General features: G+C 44.3%; 1 protein-coding gene across 1 annotated transcript in view; it reads left to right on the top strand.

The window, feature by feature from the left end:
• LOC124613576 overlaps positions 1 to 22,903 on the top strand; it is an 896,539-nt gene that overhangs the window by 738,097 nt on the left and 135,539 nt on the right. The window lies entirely within an intron of this gene.

Raw genomic sequence — 22,903 nt, 5'->3', positions numbered from 1 at the left:
CAAATGGAACGAAACTGGAGAAACGGTCCATAAGACCTTAAGGTGAAATAAAAGGTCAATATGGACGCACACTGAGCGATAGCGATATCTACATATACAGATGACTGTAGTACCGCGTACTCAAGGGTAAAAGGGTAGTGCATTTACTGAGCTGTCATTTGTACTCGTGTGATTCATGTGAAAAGTTTTCCGACGTGACTATGGGCGCACAGCGGGAATAAACAGACTTTGCACGGGGTATGGTAGTTAGAGCTGGACGCATGGGATATTACATTTCGTAAATCGTTAGGGAAATCTATATTCCGACATCCACAGTGTCAAGAGTGTGCTGAGAATACCAAATTTCAGGTTACTATCCCTCATCACTGGCAATGCAGTGGCCGACGCCCTTCACTTAACGACCGAGAGCAGCAGCATTTGCGTAGAGTTGTCAGTGTTAACACACAAGCAGCACTGCGTGAAATAACCACAGGAATCAGTGTGGGACGTACGCCGAACGTATCCGTTAGGATAGTGCCGAGAAATTTGTCGTTAACGGACTATGGTAGCAGACGACCGACACAAATTCCTTTGCTAACAACACGACACCGCCTGCAGTGCCTCTGTTGGGCTTGTGATCACATCGGTCAGACCCTAGACGGCTGGAAAACTGTGGCTGGTAAGATGAGTCCCGAATACAGTGGGTACGAGCTGACGGCACGGTTCGAATGTGGTGCAGACCTCACGAACCGATGGACCCAAGTTGTCAATAAGACAATGTGGAAATTGGTGGTGGCTCCATAACGGTGTGGGCTGTGTTTACATGGAATGGACTATATCCTCTTGTCCAGTTGAACCGATCATGGACTGGAAATGGTTATGTTCGGCTACTTAGAGACTATTTACAGCCAGACAACTATGGAATTTTTATGGATAACAGTGCGCCATGTCACCGGGACACAGTTGTTCGTGATTGGTTTGAATAACATTCTGGACAATTCGAACGAATCATTTGGCCACCTAGAACGCTCGACATGAATCTTTTCGAACATTTATGGGTCATAGTCGAGAGATCAGTTCACAAAATCCTGCACCGGCAACAGTTTTGCAATTATGGGCGGCTATAGATGCAGCATGGCTCAGTATTTCTGCACGGGTTGTTTAGGCAAAAGGAGGTCACACACGATATTAGGAGGAATCTCATGACTTTTCTCCCCTCAGTGTACGGCCAGAAATGCATTCCAAGTTACGTACACACTCAGGGTGAGCAGCTATCTGCGACTGTTTGCTGACGACGTTGCAGTATATGGGATGGTATCGGCACTGAGTAGCTGCAAGAGGATGCAAGACGACACGAAATTTCTACTTGGTGCGATGGATGCAGATTGCTCTGAATGTGAAAAAAAAAGTAAGCTGATGAGGGACATTAGTAAAAACAATTCCATAACGTTCGAATACAGCATTAGTAGTGTGTTGCTTGACAGGGTAACTTCGATTAAACATCTAACCACTACTTTGTAAAGCAATATGAAATAGAACGAGCACTTTAGATTGGTAGCAGGGAAGGTGAAAGGTCGACTTCGTTTCACTGGGAAAATTTTAGAAAAATATAGTTCGTCTATACACAACACCACATGCACAACACTGGTATGACCCATTCTTGACTAATCCTCGAGTGTTTGGGATATGTTGTGCCCGACGAAATAACACTCGTCGGCACAGTGGAGGAGGCCGAGTTAATACTACAAGGGGAGTTCAGTAAGTAATGCAGCACATTTTTTTCTCGGCCAGTTTCGGTTGAAAAAATACTGAATTTGTCATGGGAAATCCTTGAATACTCCCGCTTCAGCCCCTACAATTTCTTGAAGTTCTGGTCTGTGGCGGCACTACACATAGCTTTCAAAAGGACGTATGTAATGGAGGTGCGTTCCAGGCAGAGAGCTGTTACTGAGTTTCTTTGATAAACCCGCCGAACTCCCGTGTACTGGCTGCCCGTACACTGTCGTGGAAAATTGGAACGTGCGGACACTCTCATTCGAGGTGATCGACGGAGCACAGTCAAACACCTTGCTGCTCAGCTCGACGTCTGACAAGTCTGCGCACCCGAGAAGAGCTTACAGAGCGTCATTGTACTGTTTTTCCTTGTCACCCGGCAGTCCCCGGCAGTCCGGGTCTCACACATTCCGACTTCCAACTGTTTGGTCGAATGAAGCACCCACTCCGCAGAAAGCAGTACATGGATAAAAGGGTGGTTATTGATGCCGCAAGACGTTGGGTCGGACGCCGACTAGTAGAGTGGTACTATGCGGGAATACAGGCCCTTCCAGTAAGTTGTCGTAAGGTCGTCGCATTGATCGGAGATTATTTTGAAAAATAGGGTTTTGTAGCCAAAAGAGTGAGAAATAATAAAATGTATTGGAATCCTGAATAACACCAACCTCCTTTCAGAAAAAAAAACCGTTGCATTAGTTATTGAACGCCCCTCGTACAACACAGAAAATATTACATCACTTTATTACAAGTTGAACAAGATGAAATACTTAATATCGAAACTGTCAATGTCTACAGGAATGTCTTTAGTATTTATTACTGTCTATCTATTGCTTGCGCCTTTGTCCCGCATTGTGTGCGGGGTTGGCGTGGTTACATCGGATTTGGCATGTTAATTTGAAGGGGTGGCCGGATGCCCTTCCTGCCGCCATCACGTACCCCCCGAGACGGAATCGGAGTACCCCATCTGTCTGCGTCTAGTGTAAATCATGGAAAAGTGTGGATGTGTGTCAGATGTTTGAGTGTCGTGTGACTGAGGCGGGATATGGGGACCCGCCCGGTATTCACCTAGAGGTATGTCGAAAACCGCCTAAAAACCACATCCAGGCTGGCTGGCACAACGGCCCTCGTCATTAATACGGCGGGCGGATTCAATCCGGGGCCGGCTCGCCTACCCGAGTCCAGGAAGCAGCGCATTAGCGCTCTCGGCTAACCTGGTGGGTAGTATTTATTACTGTCTCTGAACAATTATGTATTACTTGATACCGGACAAGATCCAAGTCACTTCTCACAGAGTACAGTTAACGATAAACAGTTTTGCAGTGTTCTGTCTACTAGAGCTATCGCACTGCTGGCTAGGTAGGGAGACCACGCTGTCTTCTTTGGCAATTAGGGCAGACTGGGCTGAGCAGCACTGCGCTGAGACGTAGATAAGCGTGCTGATGCTGTGGCGTATGGAAACTCTTCTGAGCCTGCCTACTCCGACGCCGTTCATTGGTGACTGCGACTGGTATCGACTATGTTTACTTCTGGTTCCGCCGCGAGGTACCAACTTTGTCTTGGTAGCTCGCTCTTCGGACTACACCACATGTCCCCCCCCCCCCCCCCCCCCCGGTCAAGTCGGACTGAAGGATGACATCGAAGCAATTCAGGACCATGCTATTAGATCTGTTACTAGTAGATTCAATCACCACTCGAGTGTTACATAGATCATTCGCGAACTCAAATGGGTATCCCTGGAGGGAAGACGACGTTCTTTTCGCGGACTGTTACTGAGAAAACTTAGAGAACTGGCATTTGAAGATGACTGCAGAACGATTCTACTGCCACCATATACTGCCGGAGGCATATAAAACAAACACAGTCCGAACAGGCCATGAAGTGCCAACGGTACCGACCGGAGGCCGTGTCATCCTCAGCCCTTAGGTGTCACCAGATGCGCATACGGAGAGGCATGAGGTTAGCACATTGCTCTCTCAGCCGTTGCCAGATTTCGTGACCGGTACGTCTACTTCCCAATCAAGTAGCTCCTTAACTGACCACGCAAGGGCTTAGTGCACCCCGCTTACCTACAGCACTCGGCAATTCCGGACTGTGACCCAAGTGCTAGCCAAGGCAGGCAGCACTTCGGTGATCTGACGGGAACCGGTGTTAGCACTGTGGCAAGATTGTTGGCATACGGAGGCATACAGACTGTCATTTTTCCCTCGTTCTGTTTGCAAGTAAAATAGGAAGGGAAACGACTGGCGATGATACATAGTACCGTCCGCCATGTTCCCATACGGTGGCTTGCGGAGTGTGGTGAACATAAAAGATCTTTGACAGCGATCCCACTATCAGCACCAGGTAGCTGGCCCGCCAGCATGGGGTAAGGCAGATTACCGTATTGGACGTTCTCCTCATCTGTCACTATCCGTATCGCTTACAGCTCGTCCAGGAGTTGTTACCTACGATTTTGTCTCTGTGGCGAAGGTTTTGTCGCTGGTTCATTGTACAGGCTACCGCCGTGTGGGTTTCTGTCATTGAGCCCATTAACAGATGAGACTACCTTTACGAGGGGTAATTTCATCAACTTTTACAGCTCCCTGCTGTGGACAATGGAGATTCCCCATGGTAAGGTGGCAGCGAACCACCAGTATCAATTGAGCCTGAACATGTGGCCGGCGATTATTGGCGACTGCCTCGTGGTGTCAGTAATCCTTCCACAACGCCTCACAGGCGAGGCATATCTGCACTTCCTGGGGCTGACCAAATCTCCCCTGCTGGAAGAGTGCCTTTGGTGGTACTAAGGGTGGTGTGAGCACTACATGGTTGTTCTACCCCTCTGCCCTCCTGAGTGTGGAACTGAAACACTAGTGCACACAGGACATTAACCACTTGCCTGGTTTGTTCTCATATCTGCTTTCAATCATGGAAACCTACACCGACTAAGATCTTTTATATCCACCTTAAAGTGGGTGTACCTCCCTTGGATCGCAATTCCGGTCTTATGCCCATATGACCTTCTTGTTCCTTGTTCTCATAAGAAACGTTTCCTGCATTTTGTTTCCATGTAGCAAAATCAGCCTGTATAAATAAAAACCTTTCACTGTCGCTTTTCTGGGTATATTGTTAGTCGAGGGCAAACAAAACATTGACAGGAGGAGTATTACGGTTGTACTTAGTTTCATGTCTTTACAAGACGTCAGTTGACGGTGTGGCTATCCATGAGGGACTGCTAGCATTCTCTCAGTAGACGAATTGCGATGTTTGACTTGCGGCTGTGGTCAGAGTTTGACCTGAATTGGCAGCGACCAACTATGATCCTCATGGTCATTGCATTCGGAATAAAAGTACTGAGCAACTTCGGAGCTCTAGTAAAGTCCCTCCATTATAACGATCTCACATTTATCGCTCTGCAAAAGTTTTGAGTGTATCTGATTGAGAATCTACGTTTTTCTTCTAACAAATATAAATATTTAGCATCACCTTTTGTAACTGCTCCATAACGGCCTCTTTTCCCTACCAAAAATATAATTTACACTCACCAATAGAGTTCTACTCTTAAGCATTTCATAATCGTAATTTTATTTTTGCTGTTACTTGCAAACTCCGTTTCTGGTGTCAGTTTGTCATCTTTGAGAAATGCCTTTCTTCGTAGAAATTTTTGCGCCACAGCGGCCTACAAAACAAGTACTGGGATGTACATCTCCGAAGTGTATGAGAAAAGTAATGAGACTGATTTTTTTCCTACCAAAGTTTTTACTTCTTTCAGAAAACAAAGTAGTTCACTTCGGTTGCTGTACAACGGCGGTCCTTGTTCCCAGTCCTGGTAGCAGCGCCGAAAGGCTTGGACCGGTAGGGCCTTTAACATGTCAGTGACATTCTTTTCAGTGTCCTCCAGAGTCCCAAAACTACGCCCTTTTAAGACATTTTTCAATTCCGGGAAAAGAAAAAAGTTACAAAGGCTCAGATCAAGTCAATTGGGGTGTGGGGGGGGGGGAACTTGCTAAGGAACAACAAGAACGCCTTTTGAGGTAAAAAATTCCATGATGGAAGTGGCCGTCTGACATAGGGCGTTGGCATGATGCAACATCTACTTGTCTGCAATGTCCGCTCTCACTAGATTCACCATTTTTGTAAGCCTTTGAAGCACGTCTTTGTAGAACTCTTGGCTGACAGTTTTCCTAGAGCAACAATCTCACAAGAACACGCGAATGTTCGACATGTTCGTCCGGTTTTGAAGTTGAATGTCTCCCTCAGCGAGGTTCATCTGCAGAATGTTCTCGCTCTTCCAAAAACGATTTTTGCCAACGAAAACCTTTTGCTCTTGATACGAATGTTCCCCATCGCTCTGTTTCGACTTTTTAAAAGTCACACTCGCGGATTCCCGAAGTTTAACACAGTACTTGATGGCATAACGTTGCTCTAAATTCCGCTGTTCCATTTCGTAACACACAACAAAAACACAAACTTCACGAATGGCGTCCTCAGAAATCACGTGACAGCTGTACAAAACTGAAACTGAGCATCTTGAAGGGGTTAACACACCAGTCTACACAAGTAGAACAACACAGCGTTGCCAGTTGGTTCGCAGCGTTGTTAGTCTCATTATGTTTCTCACGTTGCCACACAATAGTGCTTGTCTGCTCCATGCTCCAGACGCTTCCTGTTCGCTAATGCACATCGTTTCTGGTGTTGCCTGGGATTCGTTTCACAAACTCCAGACGGATATCCGTTTATGGCTCAGAATGGCTATGCTTCCTCTCTGGGTCCCTGTTTGGCACGCCATCTGACCGATATACACTGCCTCACAAAAAAAAGAGAAGCAGCCAGAAGACATGGTCGGATGTCAAGGTAACTTTGTACACGGTTACATCATTGGTGGAAATGTAAATGATTAGAGTTGGAACCATCTGCGGTAGATAAAATGGTCACCAGCGTGGATTAGTGTTGTTCATGTCTAGTATTGATACTAAGCATGGTAGGGCGCATAAGGTGCCTGAGCAGCGTCAGATGTCGAGTGATCGTTGTGAATGACACTGAGTTGCTTCGTACTCGTGTGAGACAGTGTTATCGGCACATAACAGAGTCTGAAAGGGGCGTCATTGTGGGCCTCCATTTGCCCAGCAAAATGAATTGTGCAATATCCAGATTTGTGGGCATCCGAGTGTGACAATGGCGCGATGTTAGACTGCATGACAACGTGAGGACAGGAACACTCGTCATTAAGGTTTTGCTCGGCCATGTCTGACGACAACAGGATAGGAATGCCGTATTGTGCCTCAAGCGCATTGTAAGGCCTCATCTGTGCCTGTCATCCGAGAACAAGTACTAGGGATCCATGCATCATACTGTGTCATTCTGCGCCATTGGACGGGCCGCTGTGGCCGAACGGTTTTAGGAGCTTCAGTCCGGAACCGCGCTGCTGCTACGGTCGCAGGTTCGAATCCTACCTCGGGCATGGATGTATGTGATGTCCTTAGGTTCGTTACGTTTAAGTAGTTTCTAAGTCTAGGCGACTGATGACCTCAGCTGTTAAGTCCCATAGTGCTTAGAGCCATTGGTCCGAGACCAGCAGCCGTCGAACTGTCCCACGAGTAGGTTGCCTCTAACACCACGGCACAAACTGCTACGTTTGGAATGGTGCAGTGATCGGGAAGCATGAACTGCTGATGAATGGCATCTCATTGTGTTCAGCGATGAATCGTGGACGTGCACTACCACGGACGACCATCATTGAGTAAAGCAGCCACCTGAGGAGAGGTGCCATATTTCCAGTGTTTTAGAGACGCACAGCGGTGTTATTCCGGGCGTCATTTTGTTGGGAACTATCGGCTATGATTTTAGGTTACTGCTGATAGTGATCGACGGTTCTCTGACCGCACAACAGTACGTCACGGCGTCTTCATCTGTTCCGTCTGACGCGACAGTGTCGTGGTGGCATTCTTCGACAGGACAGTGCTCTTCCACACAGGGCACGTGTCTCTATGAACAATCTGCGTGATGCTAAGGTGTTCCTGAGGCAACAAGACTGTCCCCGACAGAACGTTTGAGCAACCAGTACGGATGTCAACTCCATTCCGGAACTACTGTCCAGGATATGAAGGACGAGTTACAACTGTGGGCCAGCTTGCCTCAGGACAGGATACAAAGGCTTTGTGACAAAGTTACCAACGGAATCAGCGCTTGTACTCAGTCCAATGGTGGTAACCTCGTCGTATTTATGAGTGGGTTCATTTTTATAAGTACCGAGAAAATTAGACTCGATTTTTTAAGGACTGAAATAACATCGCATACCCTGTCAACTCGTGAAGTTTCACTTCGTTTCCTCCTCTCCTTCTACCAGATCCACTTTTTTTGTCAGGCAGTATATTACAACCATATTATTAAAACCGTATACAAAAAAAATCTGGAGGAGTGGATACAGACACAGACAATACTAGCGGAAAAATGCTACTATAGAAGCACAAAAAGGGCGAGTATGCTCCTGTTTATTTAAAAGAACCTGACTGAAAAGTGGAGTACCAGCTGCCTCATTCTACCTTCCTTGGCTCCTTTAAAAATTCTTTGAAAAATTTTGGCACACGAACACACTCGTTCTTTTTTTAACATGCAACTCACCTCCGACTCCCACAAGCTCCGCACTCACACCCACTAATCAATCGCTCTAAGTCGCTCATAGCCATACACTTCGAGTTGCCCTTACTCACTCGCTCATTTATCCCAACTACTTGTCATTACCTCTCTCTATCACTGTCTCCTGTGTGACAGCCACAGACCCCATCGTTCTGTCCTACTACTACAGTCCCCTCTCACTGTCACCGTCTCCCTCTTGTTCTTTCTTACTGCTAATACCTCATTCCTTCCTTCCTACTGATGTTTTTTCTTCTCACTTTCCTGTCTTTCTCTTTCTCGCTGTCACTGTCATATAATTTGTCTCTCATTATCACTAGTTTTCACCCACTTCCACTTTTCTCTTTCTCTTTATCTTCCCCTCCCCCCCCTTCCGGCAATATCTCCTTCACTTGTTTCCTAGCAGTGTTCTGTCACTGTCAACTATGTTCCACTGCCACTGTGTCCCTCTCTTTCTCTCACACTGCCATTCTTTCCTTTGCTCTTTCTATAACACAACAACTGTCTACAATTTTCCAGTATTTATTACTTTACCGTTTCTTTGCCACTACCACTGTCTTCTTCTCCCTCAGCACAAAAAAGCGCGAATAGGTTCAAATTCCAAATTTTTTGAGAACATTTTTAATGTCCTGAGAAATATAGAATGAGTTAGCTGGTACCCCATTTCTTAGTCAGTCTCTTAAATAAACAGGATCATACCCGCATTTTTAAAGTTCCGACAGGAGCATTTTCCCGCTATTTCCCTTCTTTTCCCTGCTGCAGTAGGGCATGTAACTCATATGAAAAGAAATGTATTGGTCAGTAAAATGTAGACAGTTTATTTATGTGAAAATGAAGTAACGCAAAACTAGTTTTACATCTCTGAACGAATCTTACGTGCAAAAAAAATTTTGCATGTACTTCGGAACTAAAACATAGGGTTCCGAAATGATAACGGAGGCACTTCTCCGTGCTGCGTCACTTCATAAACTACGTATTAGAAAACATCACATTTTACGTGCGTATTTCACTTGTACAAGTATGGTAACTTTGAACCTCTGTATCTTGGAAACGAATAAAGGTACCAAGAAAATTTTCAAGGGTTTTAGAGATCTGGATCTTAGAAAAATATCGTAAACATTTCAGTCATTTGTTGTGCATGCCGTCTTGGAATCCTCGGCTGTGTTTAGGTCCGCTGAAGACGGCGAAAATTTAACAAAAAAATTTTTTGGGGATTCCGACGGTGCCTCTATAAGTCCCATCAAGCCCACTGTAAACCACATCAATCGCAAAAAGAACCACCCGATTTGCTCCGTTTGCCGAAGCAGGAATAAGTGTATAATATTTGTACTTTGACCCTGTGCTGTAAGACAGTGACACTAGGACCTAAGACGCTTCTTCTACTGGGTATTGAAATGGTCCCTAGCCCAAGGGCTATCCAAAATACTTGTCCCTACCTTTTTACTACCAGTAGAGACCGAGGTATGAACACCGGGAAACCCAGTTTTTATGCGCGGCGTTTTTGAACATATTAGGTCGCCATGATGTCGCATGCTTACCGATACGCCAAGGGCAGTCATCATAGATTAAAAGGAAACGAGGGGTCCCAAGGAAAACTAGCAGTCTGGGGCATAAGTTCTAATACAAGAACCACATCCGAACAACAGTTCAAGTACAAAAAGTCTATGACTATGATCCAAAATACTAACGTACCGACAAAGTAATGATGACACCCACCTTCAGCACGGCATTGATCGTAGGCTGCAGGACCGCCCGAATTATTTTCTAGCCACCGTCAGAGAAGCTGCCACAACACGCGATGTGAGCGACACATACAGCGGCGTGTGGAGTTGATAAAAGTAGATATTCAGCCAAGAGAACATGGAGCATGTATAAAATTAATTTCAATGCCAATTACGATAAAAGCTTACATTTTGGCATGTAATTTTTAATATTGTCTTTCCTTCTTGCGACCTGAAACATACAGATAGACCAACGTACGAGGGCTATTCCCAGAGTGAGGTCCGATTGGTCGGGCTTATGAGCAGCCGCTCGACCATGAAATCCAAGTTTTCTCACCTCCCGCCCAACTGTCATAGTACTTGCAGTGGATCCAGATGCAGTTTGGAATTCCTTGTGATCGAGTGGATAGATGTCTGCCTATTACACGTTACGACCCTCTTCAACTGTCGGCGGTCTCTGTCAGTCAACAAACGAGGTCGGCCTGTGCGCTTTTGTGCTCTACGTGTCCCTTCACGTTTCCACTTCCCTATCACATCGTAAACAGTGGAACTAGGGATGTTTAGGAGGTGGAAATTTCGCGTACAGACGTATGACACAAGTGACACCCAATCACCTGACCACTTTCGAAGTCCGTGAGTTCCGCGGAGCGTCCCATTCTGCTCTCTCACGATGTCTAATGACTGCCGAGGTCGCTGATATGGCAGCACAATGCACGTAAAATGAAAAACGTATGTTTTTGGGGGGTGTCCGGATACTTTTGATCACATAGTGTAGTTGATTGAGAAGTAAGGGCTCCGGTCTCGTAAACTGACATACGGTCGGAGGGCGGTATGCTGACCACATGCCCCTCCATATCCGCATCCGGTGACGCCTGTGGGCTGAGAATGACACGGCAGTCGGTCGGTACCGTTGGGCCTTCCAAGGCCTGTTCGGACAGAGAGAGAGAGTTTTTAAGTTCAGGGAGAAGAAAGAAAAACGTTGAGGTTTGCCAATGATAGTGCAATTCTGTCAGAGACAGCAAAAGTCTTGGAAGAGCAGTTGAGTGGAATGGACAGTATCTTGAAAGGAGGATATAAGATGAATATAAACAAAAGCAAAACAAGGATAATGGAATGTAGTCGAATTAAATCAGGTGATGATAAGGTAATCAGATTAGGAAACGAGACACTTAAAGTAGTAGATGAGTTTTGCTGTTTGGGCAACAAAATAACTGAAACTTCCCAGCAGATTAATCTGCCAGGAAGTTTCTTATCAGCGCACACTCCGCTGTAGAGTGAAAATCTCATTCTGGAAACAAAATAACTGATGATGGCCAAAGTAGAGAGGATATAAAATGTAGACTGGCAATGACAAGAAAAGCGTTTCTGAAGAAGGGAAATTTGTTAACATGAAATATAGGTTTATATGTTAGGAACTCTTTTCTGAAAGTATTTGTCTGGGGTGTAGCTATGTATAGAAGTGAAACGTGGACCCAAAACAGGATTGAAAAAAATAGAATAGAAGCATTCGACATATGCTGTTACAGAAGAATGCTGAAGATCAGATGGTTCAGTCACGTAATTAATGAGAAATTACTGATTATAATTAGGGAAACAAGAAATTTGTGGCACAACTTGATCAAAAAGAGCGATCGGTTGATAGGACACATTCTGAGAGATCAAGGGATCACCAATTTAGTACTGGAGAGAATTACGGGGAGGAGGGGGGGGGGGGGGGGGGGGGAGAAAATCGTTGTGGGAGACCAAAACATGAATACAGCAAGCAGACTCAAAAAGATGTAGCACTTCTCATATTTATGTAACATGAATCTTAATTAGAGATTTGCTGTTTGAAATAAAAATACATTAAGCGATCTTGACGCATTATTCACAGAAATTCAGAAATATCGCTAACGCTTTCAAACGGTTTATTGCCTTCATTAATTATTCCACCGCAGTTCTCACTGAAGGATTAAGAGGCGGATAATGTGAGAATACAGAATGCGCCGTAAGTATTTTTCGATCACGTTTTTTAACACTTAATCATCTACATAACGTAATATCTTTGATACTTCACGCCGACGTTATTTCAGTAGTGGCAGCCTTTTAAGTACGTGGGACGGCTGTATGTTTACATGATTCGAGGAATTCGCTGGACCTTCGATTGGCAGCAAGTTAACACGATGCCCCGTAAATAATGGCGACCGCAGTCATGTCGCAGCAAGTGGCGCCGTCCAAATGTCTCCTCGGGACTGCAGCTCAGAGGTCGAACATGGCCAAACAAACAGGCGCTCACTCTGGACGTGACGTTATCGTCCAGTTTATACGCCGTGCAGATCGCGACACCACAACAATAAACTAAGTTACGTTCTCTGAATCTCCGCACCATGATGTCAGCCTTACATTTTTGATCTTATTAATAACGCATTAGTCATCGAAATGGAAACATACATAGAACGACAAGCTCATATCCGACAGCAAACTGCTGGCACTACCAGTCTGTAAGTCACGTTACGACTATTCTCCACCACACTGGTTCTCAACCTTTCTGACTCCATTACCCCCGAACGAGATTAAACAATATCCAATACCCGATAAAAGTTAGCCACCTAGCAAAGCTTTAGATTGAAAAAATTAGTGCTATTTCTTGAGTCATTAATAATAAATATTACTCAGGTCACGTACAAACAAATCAAACTCAAGTGTTTTTGCAGATTCCTTGCAAAGCCAAGAAATAATAAATGGAAGGGATGGTTGCTTCTATTTGTTTCTAATCTTTATATACATGGTTTGGTGTTGGTTAACGCGAATTATACGCTGTTGACCAATACAATTGCGTTATAGTGTAGGTGACGTGAAACAAACGTCAGATTGGAATGATGTGTACCACATCCTTGGAAATGCAAATAATCAACGTGAATGCACATTGTGACGGCAGGAACCAAACGACATTATTTTTGTTACAGAATTAGAAAATGAGATCCTTTCTTGGCTATTTGGCTATCATCTTGTGACTCACTTCCCTCTAACTATCGAAATCCTTCAAAATGCTGCACCAAGAGATGTGGCGCAGTGGTTAGCACACTGGACTCGCATTCGGGAGGACGACGGTTCAATCCCACGTCCTGCCATCCTGATTTAGGTTTTCCGTGATTTCCCTAAATCGCTCCAGGCAAATGCCGGGATGGTTTCTTTGAAAGGGCACGGCCCTTCCCTAATCCGATGAGACCGATAACGTCGCTGTTTGGTCTCCTCTCCCAAACAACCCAGCCCAACTCAAAATGCTGCGTATTGGGTATTCTTCATTGACTTAACTTAAATATTCTGCAGATTTATTTCTCGAAAAGTAATCGAAATATTTACAATAAATTATCACATATAACCCTCAGTTCAAAACTGTAGATATCGAGTTCGTTATGGATTTCAGCGTAAATGAATGGTTTAGAAATTCCAGCAAAATTAGTCTGAAAACAGTATTTCTCCACAGAGGGGAAAATTTCATTCTTTTCTGATTACTTATAAAGTTAATCTGAAGCAGATACTTGACAACTCTGAAGTGGTACTCTTGTATGAGTAGAGTTTGCTCCATGAAAACTATGGTTCGGTAGCTTTGGTGCAATACATAGATGACAGTAAATGGCAGGATTACCGGTAGTATTGGTAGCTTTGGTAAGGAAAGAAACGTGATTGAATATGAGAGAGGAAGACTGAGAGCCGACGACTTTTCTTTGTCTTTTGTTTGTTTGTTTGTACATAATAAGAACTGCGCATCGCTAACTGGCAGTCCACTGTGTGCTTTATATCCCTATAAAGTCCGCCCCAGTAGCTGAGTGGTCAGCGTGACGGATTGCCGTCCTCTGGGCCCGGGTTCGATTCCCGGCTGGGTCGGAGATTTTCTCCGCTCAGGGACTGGGTGTTGTGTTGTGTTCATCATCATTTCATCCCCATCCGGCGTGCAGGTCGCCCAATGTGGCGCCGAATGTAATAAGACCTGCGATATGGCGGCCGGACCTGCCCCGCGAGGGGCCTCCCGGCCAATGACGCCAAACGCTCATCATCATCATCATCATCCCTATAAAATATTAATTGCATTTTATGAGTATTTAAAATTTGTTGACCGAGTAACGTCTGGGCATTTATGTAACCAAAGCAATTACTTCTGAAGCAAGTACAGTTTACATGCATAAATATTTAAAAAAATCTGTACAATTATTGTTGTTGTTCTGTATTCAATAGAACGTTCTTCAGAATGATCAAAGGCAATAGTCTCCTGTTATTATTGATAGCAGTGAAGGTAGTTTACTAACAACAGAAACATGTTTTATACACGCTGGATGAAGTATTGAAGCGAAGTTTGATTTACGTTTTTCTTTTTTTATTTAATTTAACCGTTACTCAGGAAATTGCGTTTTATAGCGCTATATGATTAAGAGGTGTATTTTTCTTATTTTTACAACATCTCTCTGTTTCACTTCATCAATCAACTATTTTTGAATGAAATCTGGATTAAACGTTGACAATTTCAACTTTGCTATAAATACTGTTTATTTTTAACTAACAGTCTGGTTCATAATTAGGTAGAATAAAAATGTTCCATATATCACGCTGGCCCTTATATATCCTTACTTAATTTTTAGACGGTTTTCTCTTACGGTTTTTAGTTGAATCTAGTAACACACTGATAGCATAGAGAAACAAGAAGACCGAAATCAGGTAACGGTATGCAACACACTTAACATACATGTAACGTGATTGTGATAGTAACAGACCAATGCTACTAGGAAAACTGCCGTAATTTACGCTTTCCTCCACTGAAGAACCAAAACATTGAGACCACCTGCTTAATATCTTGTTTGTCCGTCTTGAAACGAAGTACATCAGTGATTCTGCGTATCAGGAATCTGACAGATTGTTAGTAGGTTTGTGGAGATGTGTGGGATTAGATGTCTACGCACTGGTCATGTAATTCGCGTAAATAACGGACCGCTGATTTGCGTACGCAGTGATAGCGCCCGATAGCGATCCAGATGGGTTCCATAGGATTTACATCAAGCGAATTTGGTCGCCGGGACATTGACGTGAGTTCACTATAATGCTCCGCAAACTGCTGTAGCACGGTTCTGGCTCCGAAACACGGACAATTATAGTGCTGAAAGATGACATCGTCATCGGGAAAGATATCAAGCATGAAGGGATGCAGGTGGTTCGCAGCTGTCAGCGTGACTTCGATTACTGCCACAGGTCCCACGCAAGCGCAGGAGAACGTCTCCCATAGCATAATTCTGCTCCCACCAGCCTGCGTCCGTGGCCCGCTGGACGTTTCGAGCCGCCGTTCACCTCGATGACGGCGTTTGTGGAGACGAGCATCAACCTAGTGTAGCGAAAATGTGGTTCGCCCGAAGAGCCGACACGTTTCCATTGATCGGCGGTCGAATCTCGATGGTCCCGTGCCCACTGCAATCGTAATTAACGATGTCGTTGTGTCAACATGTGAACACTGCTGCAGAGCTCCATGTTCAACAATGTGCTCTGAACGGTGTGCTCCGAAACCGGCGTGCGTGCAACCAGCATTGCGCTCTTTCGGCAGAGATGCCACCGATCACTATCTATCGTATTTACAGAACAGACAAGCCTCCGAACCACACGTTCTGTGAAGAATAGTGGACGTCCAGTCTTTTAGCGCGGAGTGGTAGTTTCGCTGCTTCCTCCTCTTGCGTAGATGCTCACGACAGTAGCACGTGAACATTCGACCATCTTCGCTCTTTTCGAGGTACTCGTTCACACACTCTGCGTAATAATAATCTGCCCTTTGTCAAAGCCGCTTACCTCAATTGATTTCCCCATTTGCAGGCGATATCTTCGCTAGGGCGATCCTCCGTCCGTGTCTGCTCCGCTTATATACTTTTGTTACCACGTCACTTGCCCGCAACGCCACCAAGCAGCACCCAACGTAAGGGTGGGTAGTGGTCGCAATCTTTTGGCTTATCAATGTACGATAGTGTTCGGTAGCCTGTGTTAGTTTCACAGCTCTATGCATGAGCAATACAAATGGCACATATGTGGAGATATCAAGGTAACTGCAATTTTTCTCGGGGTGCAGATCGGGTGCATAGACTGTTTCCGTTTTCTATGCGAGTGTGATAGCGCAGGCAGAAAAAAAAAAACTATTACGGGAAACAATGGCCTGGTCAGTATGAGCTACTCCACGGACAGAAGTATGTGATGAACACTGTTGTTGACCCTAAAATCTTGTACCTACTTTCGATGAACATTCAATCGCCTTGTCAAAAATATTGTGAAAGTAATGGGTAAAACCTCACGTGGATTAATGCACTTGCGAGTGAAGATTCCAGAGATCAGTGAACAAAAAATAAAGGAAGATATATTTGTAGAACCAGAAATTAGGAAACTGATGACTGATAAGCTTTCCTATAATTCATTGAGTGATGTTAAAAGAAGACACGACTTTATTTCACAATTGTTTGCAAGAATTTTTTAGGCAATCATGGGGCATAGAACTAGCAAAATATCGTACGACTGAGATCATACTACCTTATTAGATATAATACGTCACTTAAACCACATTTCTTGAATGATCATTTGCACGTCTTCCCGTACAATCTTCGCGCCACTGGTGAATAACATGGAGTTAGGTTCCACCTGGACATTTCTGAAATGAAAACAGCGTTTCCAAATGACTCATTACTGCTGGTTCCTACAGAGCGACGTTCCTGAGACAAAGTATCCAGGAAATCGGGACAGAAATACTTTTAGTTGTGATTTCTTATTTTTCTCTACTCTTATATTACTGCTTCTCGTTCCTTCGATTCTTTTGTGTGTTGACAGATATTTGCTTTCTGTTTCGATTTGCAAATCTTGTTGTGAGGGCAAATCATTTTACCAGGCACATATATAATAGATGGAGATAACAAAAGTCATGGAATAACTCATAATATAGTGCCGGAACTCCATTTTTCCAGCGTAGTGCAGCAGGTGGATGTGGTATGGACCTAACTAGTCGTTGGAGGTCCCTTGCAGAAATATTGAGCCATGCTATAGCCGTCCATAATTGCAAAATCGTTACCAGTGCAAGATTTTGTGCACGAACTGACCTCTCGATTATGACCCATAAATGTAGATGGGATTCATGGTGGGCGATCTGGGTGGCCAAATCATTCACTCGAAATGTCCAGAATGTTATTCAAACCAATAGCGAACAATCGTGGCCCGGTGACATGAGGCATTGTCATCCATAAAAAGTCCTTCGTTGCTTGCGATCATGAAGCCCACGAATGCCTGAGAATTGTCTCCAAGTAGCCGATCGTAACCATTTCCAGTCAATTATCGGTTCAGTTGAACTAGAGGACCCAGCCCGTTCCATGTAAACACAGCCCACACCATTAAGGAGCCATCACCAGTTTGTACAGTGCCTTGTTGACAACTTGGGTCCATGGCTTCGTGTGTCCTGCACCACACTCGAACCCTATCGTCAGGTGTCCTGGGTGGTAACATGCTTGCCTGCCATGCAAGCGGGCCTGTGTTCGATTCCCGGCTGGACTGAAGATTTTCTCCGCTGGTGGACTGGGTTTTGTGTTGTCCTCATCATCATTTCATCCTCATCACAGGCACGCAAGTCGCCCAGTGTGGCGTCGAATGAAATAAGACTTGCACTTGGCGGCCGAACTTCCTGGCCAACGATGTCATATGCTCATTTCATTTCATTTTCCCAACTGAAGTCGGGACTCATCCGACCAGGCCACGGTTTTCCAGTCGTCTAACACTGATAACTCTACGCAAACTCTGCTGCTCTCGGTCGTTAAGTGAAGGCCAGCGGCCAAAGCGTTGCCCATAATTGAGAGGTAATGCCCGAAATTTGGTACTCTCGGCACATTCTTGACACTGTGAATCTCGGACTATTGAATTCACTAACAATTGCTGAAATGGAATGTCCCATGCGTGTGGGCCCACCGACCATTCTGGTTCAAAATCCGTTAATTCCCGTCCTGCGGCCAGAATCACGTCGAAAACCTCTTCACATAAATCATCTGAGCACAAATTACAGTTCCTCACTGCACTTTTAATATCTTGTGAACGCGGTTACTACTGCCATCTGTATATATTCATATCACTGTCCAATGACTTCTATCACGTCAGTATTCACTGATGAGTCAAAATATTACGACCACTGCCCACAGCGAAACAGAACGCCGCCTGGTGGTGATTCAGTCACGTGAAGTGACAAGGAAAAAATATAAGTGGAGCAGAGGCGAATAGGAAACCATTTTAGTGACGATGCAATGTGCAAATGCGAAATCCATGAATATAAGCGACTTTGACAAAGGCCGTAACCCGACGCCTGGCAGCGAAGAAGGTCGACTGTTCGCGTGCTATTGTGTTCAGCACCTACGGGAAGTGGCTGCAGGACGGTGAAATCACGAGAGGGCGACGAGGAACTGGACGTCTGCACCTCATCACAAAAAGAGGAGATTGGAGGCTTCCCCACTGTGTAGAGCAGTATAGACGGCGATAGGTGCCAGATCTGACGACAGAGTACAACCATGGTGCAGGCACAAGTATTTTGGAGCACAGCGTTCAGCACACATTGTTGAATGTGTGTCTCCGCAACAGACAACCCATATTAACTCAATAACATCGTCAATTACGATGAAGTAGGCACGAGATCATCGAGACTGGACCGTTGATCAATCGAAACATGTCGCCTGGTCGTATGGATCACGATTCTTGTATGTACGAATCACGATTCTTGTTGCGCAAGGTCAGTGATGGTGACCGGACGGACACGCGTCATACAGGCGAGAGGCTGATCGTAACGTACGCAGGCCGGTGGGGACTGAACCCAATGGAAAGTATCTGGGACGCTGTCGGGCAGCAGCCCACAAACAACCCGTCCATACTATACGGGATTGCTTGGAATACAGGGAGACACTTGGTGCCACGTACCTCCAGAGACTTAACAATGACCTTCCCAATGCAATCGACGCCGAGTTGCTGTTTTATTAACTTCCAAAATTGAACAAATACACTATTAAGCAGGTGGTGATATTGTTTCTATTCGTCTGTGTTACTGCTGATAACTGGAGATGAAATTCATCACCGAAATGTCATAACGTGCTTTCAGTCTCCTAAGTGCCTATTTTGAAAAATTAACTCGCTTGCATTTTATAATCATTTCAGGAAATATTAACACTCGTCAGAGGAAAAGTGAGTATGCATCATTTGTTACACAAAGTTGTACATCATGACGTAGTGACGAAACACACAAATTAATTTACTGAATAAACTATTGTAGATTAAAACGTTATTGTACATTCTCTTTCCTCTCAATGAAATTTATACTACCGGCCATTAAAATTGCTACACCACGAAGATTACGTGCTACAGACGCGAAATTTAACCGACGGGAAGAAGATGCTGTGATATGCAAATGATTAGATTTTCAGAACATTCACACAAGGTTGGCGCCGGTGGTGACACCTACAACTTGCTGACATGAGGAAAGTTTCCAACCGATTTCTCATACAAAAACGGCAGTTGACCGGCGTTGCCTGGTGAAACGTGTTGTGATGCCTCGTGTAAGGAGCAGAAATTCGTACCATCACGTTTCCGATTTTGATAAAGGTCGGATTGTAGCCTATCGCGATTGCGGTTTATCGTATCGCGACATTGCTGTTCGCGTTGGCCCAGATCCAATAACTGTTTGCAGAATATGGAATCGGTGGGTTCAAGAGGGTAATACGGAACGCCGTGCTGGATCCCAATGGCCTCGTATCACTAGCAGTCGAGATGACAGGCATCTTATCCGCATGGCTGTAACGGATCGTGCAGACACGTCTCGATCCCTGAGTCAACAGATGGGGACGTTTGTAAGACAACAACCATCTGCACGAACAGTTCGACGACGTTTGCAGCAGCATGGACTATCAGCTCGGAGACCATGGCTGCGGGTACCCTTGACGCTGCATCACGGACAGGAGCGTCTGCGATGGTGTACTCAACGACGAACCTGGGTGCACGAATGGCAAAACGTCATTTCTTCGGATGAATCCAGGTTCTGTTTACAGCATAATGATGGCGACATCGCGGTGAACCTCTTGTTCGCATTGACGGCACTTTGAACAGTTGGCGTTACATTTCAGATGTGTTACGACCCGTGGCTCTACCCTTCATTTGATCCCTGCGAAACCCTACATTTCAGCAGAATAATGTACGACCGCATGTTGCAGGTCCTGACTGGGGCTTTCTGTATACAAAAAATGATCGACTGCTTCCCTGGCCAGCACATTCTCCAGATCTCTCACCAATTGAAAACGTCTGGTCAATGGTGGCCGAGCAACTGGCTCGTCACAATACGCCAGTCACTACTCTTGATGAACTATGGTATCGTGTTGAAGCTGCATGGGCAGCTGTACCTGTATACGCCATCGAATCTCTGTTTGACTCAATGCCCAGGCGTATCAGTGCGTTATTACGGCCAGAGGTGGTTGTTCTGCGTACTGATTTCTCAGGATCTATGTACCGAAATTGCGTGAAAATGTAATCACATGTCAGTTCTAGTATAATATATTTGTCCAATGAATACCCATTTATCATCTGCATTTCTTCTTGGTGTAGCAATTTTAATGGCCTGTGGTGTAACTGGAAGCAGAAGCATCTGAATGGTACGAACAGTTACGAATATAAAAAGTTAATACTGTTTTGTAATCAAATGTCGGTGGGAAAGGTCTACCCTGGAAACACTCTACGTTCACAGTGACCCACACTTTTTTTTTTTTTTTTTTTTTGTAGACTTCGAAAGTAAGGGTCCTGTTGGAGATTGTCCTTATGAGTAAGTAACATTTCTCAGTACTTCGTTTTCCAACGCAGGAATACTGTGATCAAGTCAGTCCCTAATATAATCCTGGGCTGCATACGCGGAATTGATGTAGATACACCGGAAGGTCTCGGACAGATTATATAGTCCGTAAAACAAAAATTTCGGTATCAGATTTTAAACTGAAAAACGTTTTCTGGGGTATAAGTGCACTCTGACCACAGGTTACTGATTATGAACTGCAGATTAAATGTGAAGATGTTACTGAAAGATAGGAAAAGTAGCTTAGATAAATTGAAGGAATAGGGGAAAGGAATACAATGGAACACGAATGGGGAGCTTTGAGAGACGGAATGGTGAAGGCTGGAGGGGATAAAATAGAAAAAAAAACAAATCCCAGAGGAAATCCTCGGATAACACACGGGATACTGAATTAAATAATGAAATGAAAAAATACAAAATTTTAGCAAGTGAGACAAGCAAAAGGGAATACGAAAGTCTATAAAACGAGATGGACATAAAGCGCAAAATATCAAAGCGGGAATTGTTGTAGAAGCAAGCGTTACTAGGGGACACTTAGGTGCCGCCTATAGAAAAGTTAGAGAGATCTTCGGTGAAAAGAGAAGCAGCTTCACAAATATCAAGACCTCAGATGACAAGCCAATACGAAGCAAAGTAGGAAGGCTGAGAAGGAAAATAGAGCGCCACTGTACAAGGACACTAAATTCTAGAAAGAGAAGAAGTAGATTAAAATGAGATAGAATATAAGAATTGACCGCTACGGTCGCAGGTTCGAATCCTACCTCGGGCATGGATGTGTGTGATGTCCTTAGTTTAGTTAGGTTTAAGTAGTTCTAAGTTCTAGGGGACTGATGACCTCAGATGTTAAGTCCCATAGTCCTCAGAGCCATTTGAACATAAGAATTTGCAAGAAAAATTAGAGCGCTGAAAGACCTAAGCTAAAATAGGGCTCCAGGAGTATACAACATTTTCTTAGAATTAGTAAGACTTTTGAGAGAGCCAGGAATGGCCAAACTATAGCAACTGTTGTGCAAGGTACGTGAGACAGCCGATATACTCTCACAATTCAAGAACAATGTAATAATTCCCACACTAAACAGTGTAGGTGCTGTAAAGCGTGAATATTAGCGAACCATCAGTTTAATTAGCCGTAGTTGCAAAATACTGGCTTCAGTTATTTATGGAACAATGAAAATACTGCTAAAACTGTACCTCGGAAATGATCAGCTCGGATTCCGGAGAAATATAGGAACACACGAGGTAATGCTGACACTACTCTTATCTTAGGAGATAAACTGAAGTAAGGCGGACCATCGGTTATAGCATTTGGTGGTTTAGCGAACGCTTTTTGACAAAGTTGACTGGAATACACTTTCTAAAAATTTGGAGGTAGCGGGGATAAAATACAGAGTGTGAAAGATTATTTACAATTTATACAGAAGCCATTCTGCTAATGTACGAGTCAAAAGACATGAAAGAGCATCAATAGTTGAGAAAAGAGTGAGACAAGGTCGTAGTAGCCTATCCCCGACGTTGTTCAATATGTACACCGAGTAAACAGTAAAAGAAACAAGGAAAAGTTTGGAAAGAGAGTAACTGTTTCGGTAGAAGAAATTAAATCTTTGAATTTTTCCGATGGCATCATAATTTTGTCAGAGACGTCAGAGGACTTGGAAGAGCAGTTGAATGAAATGGGTGGTCTCTCGAAGAGAGATTATAAGATGAACGTCGGCAAAAATATAAAAAAACACACTGAAATGTAGTCGAATTAAATCAAGTGATACTGAAGAAATTAGATTAGAAAATGAGACATTAAAGGTAGTCGACGAGTTTTGTTATTTCGACAGCAAAATAACTGGTGATGGCCGAACTAGAGAAGATAAGAATGCAGGGTGTCAATCGCAAGAAGAGTTTTTTTAATAAGAAAGTTGTTACCATCGAATAAAATTTTTGTTGATAGGAATTCATTTCTAAAGGTATTTGCCTG

This window comes from Schistocerca americana, chromosome 4, assembly GCF_021461395.2.
Source record: "Schistocerca americana isolate TAMUIC-IGC-003095 chromosome 4, iqSchAmer2.1, whole genome shotgun sequence".
Lineage (NCBI taxonomy): Eukaryota > Metazoa > Arthropoda > Insecta > Orthoptera > Acrididae > Schistocerca > Schistocerca americana.
Note: the sequence above shows the minus strand (reverse complement) of the source record. Positions and strands in the feature narration are given on the sequence as shown.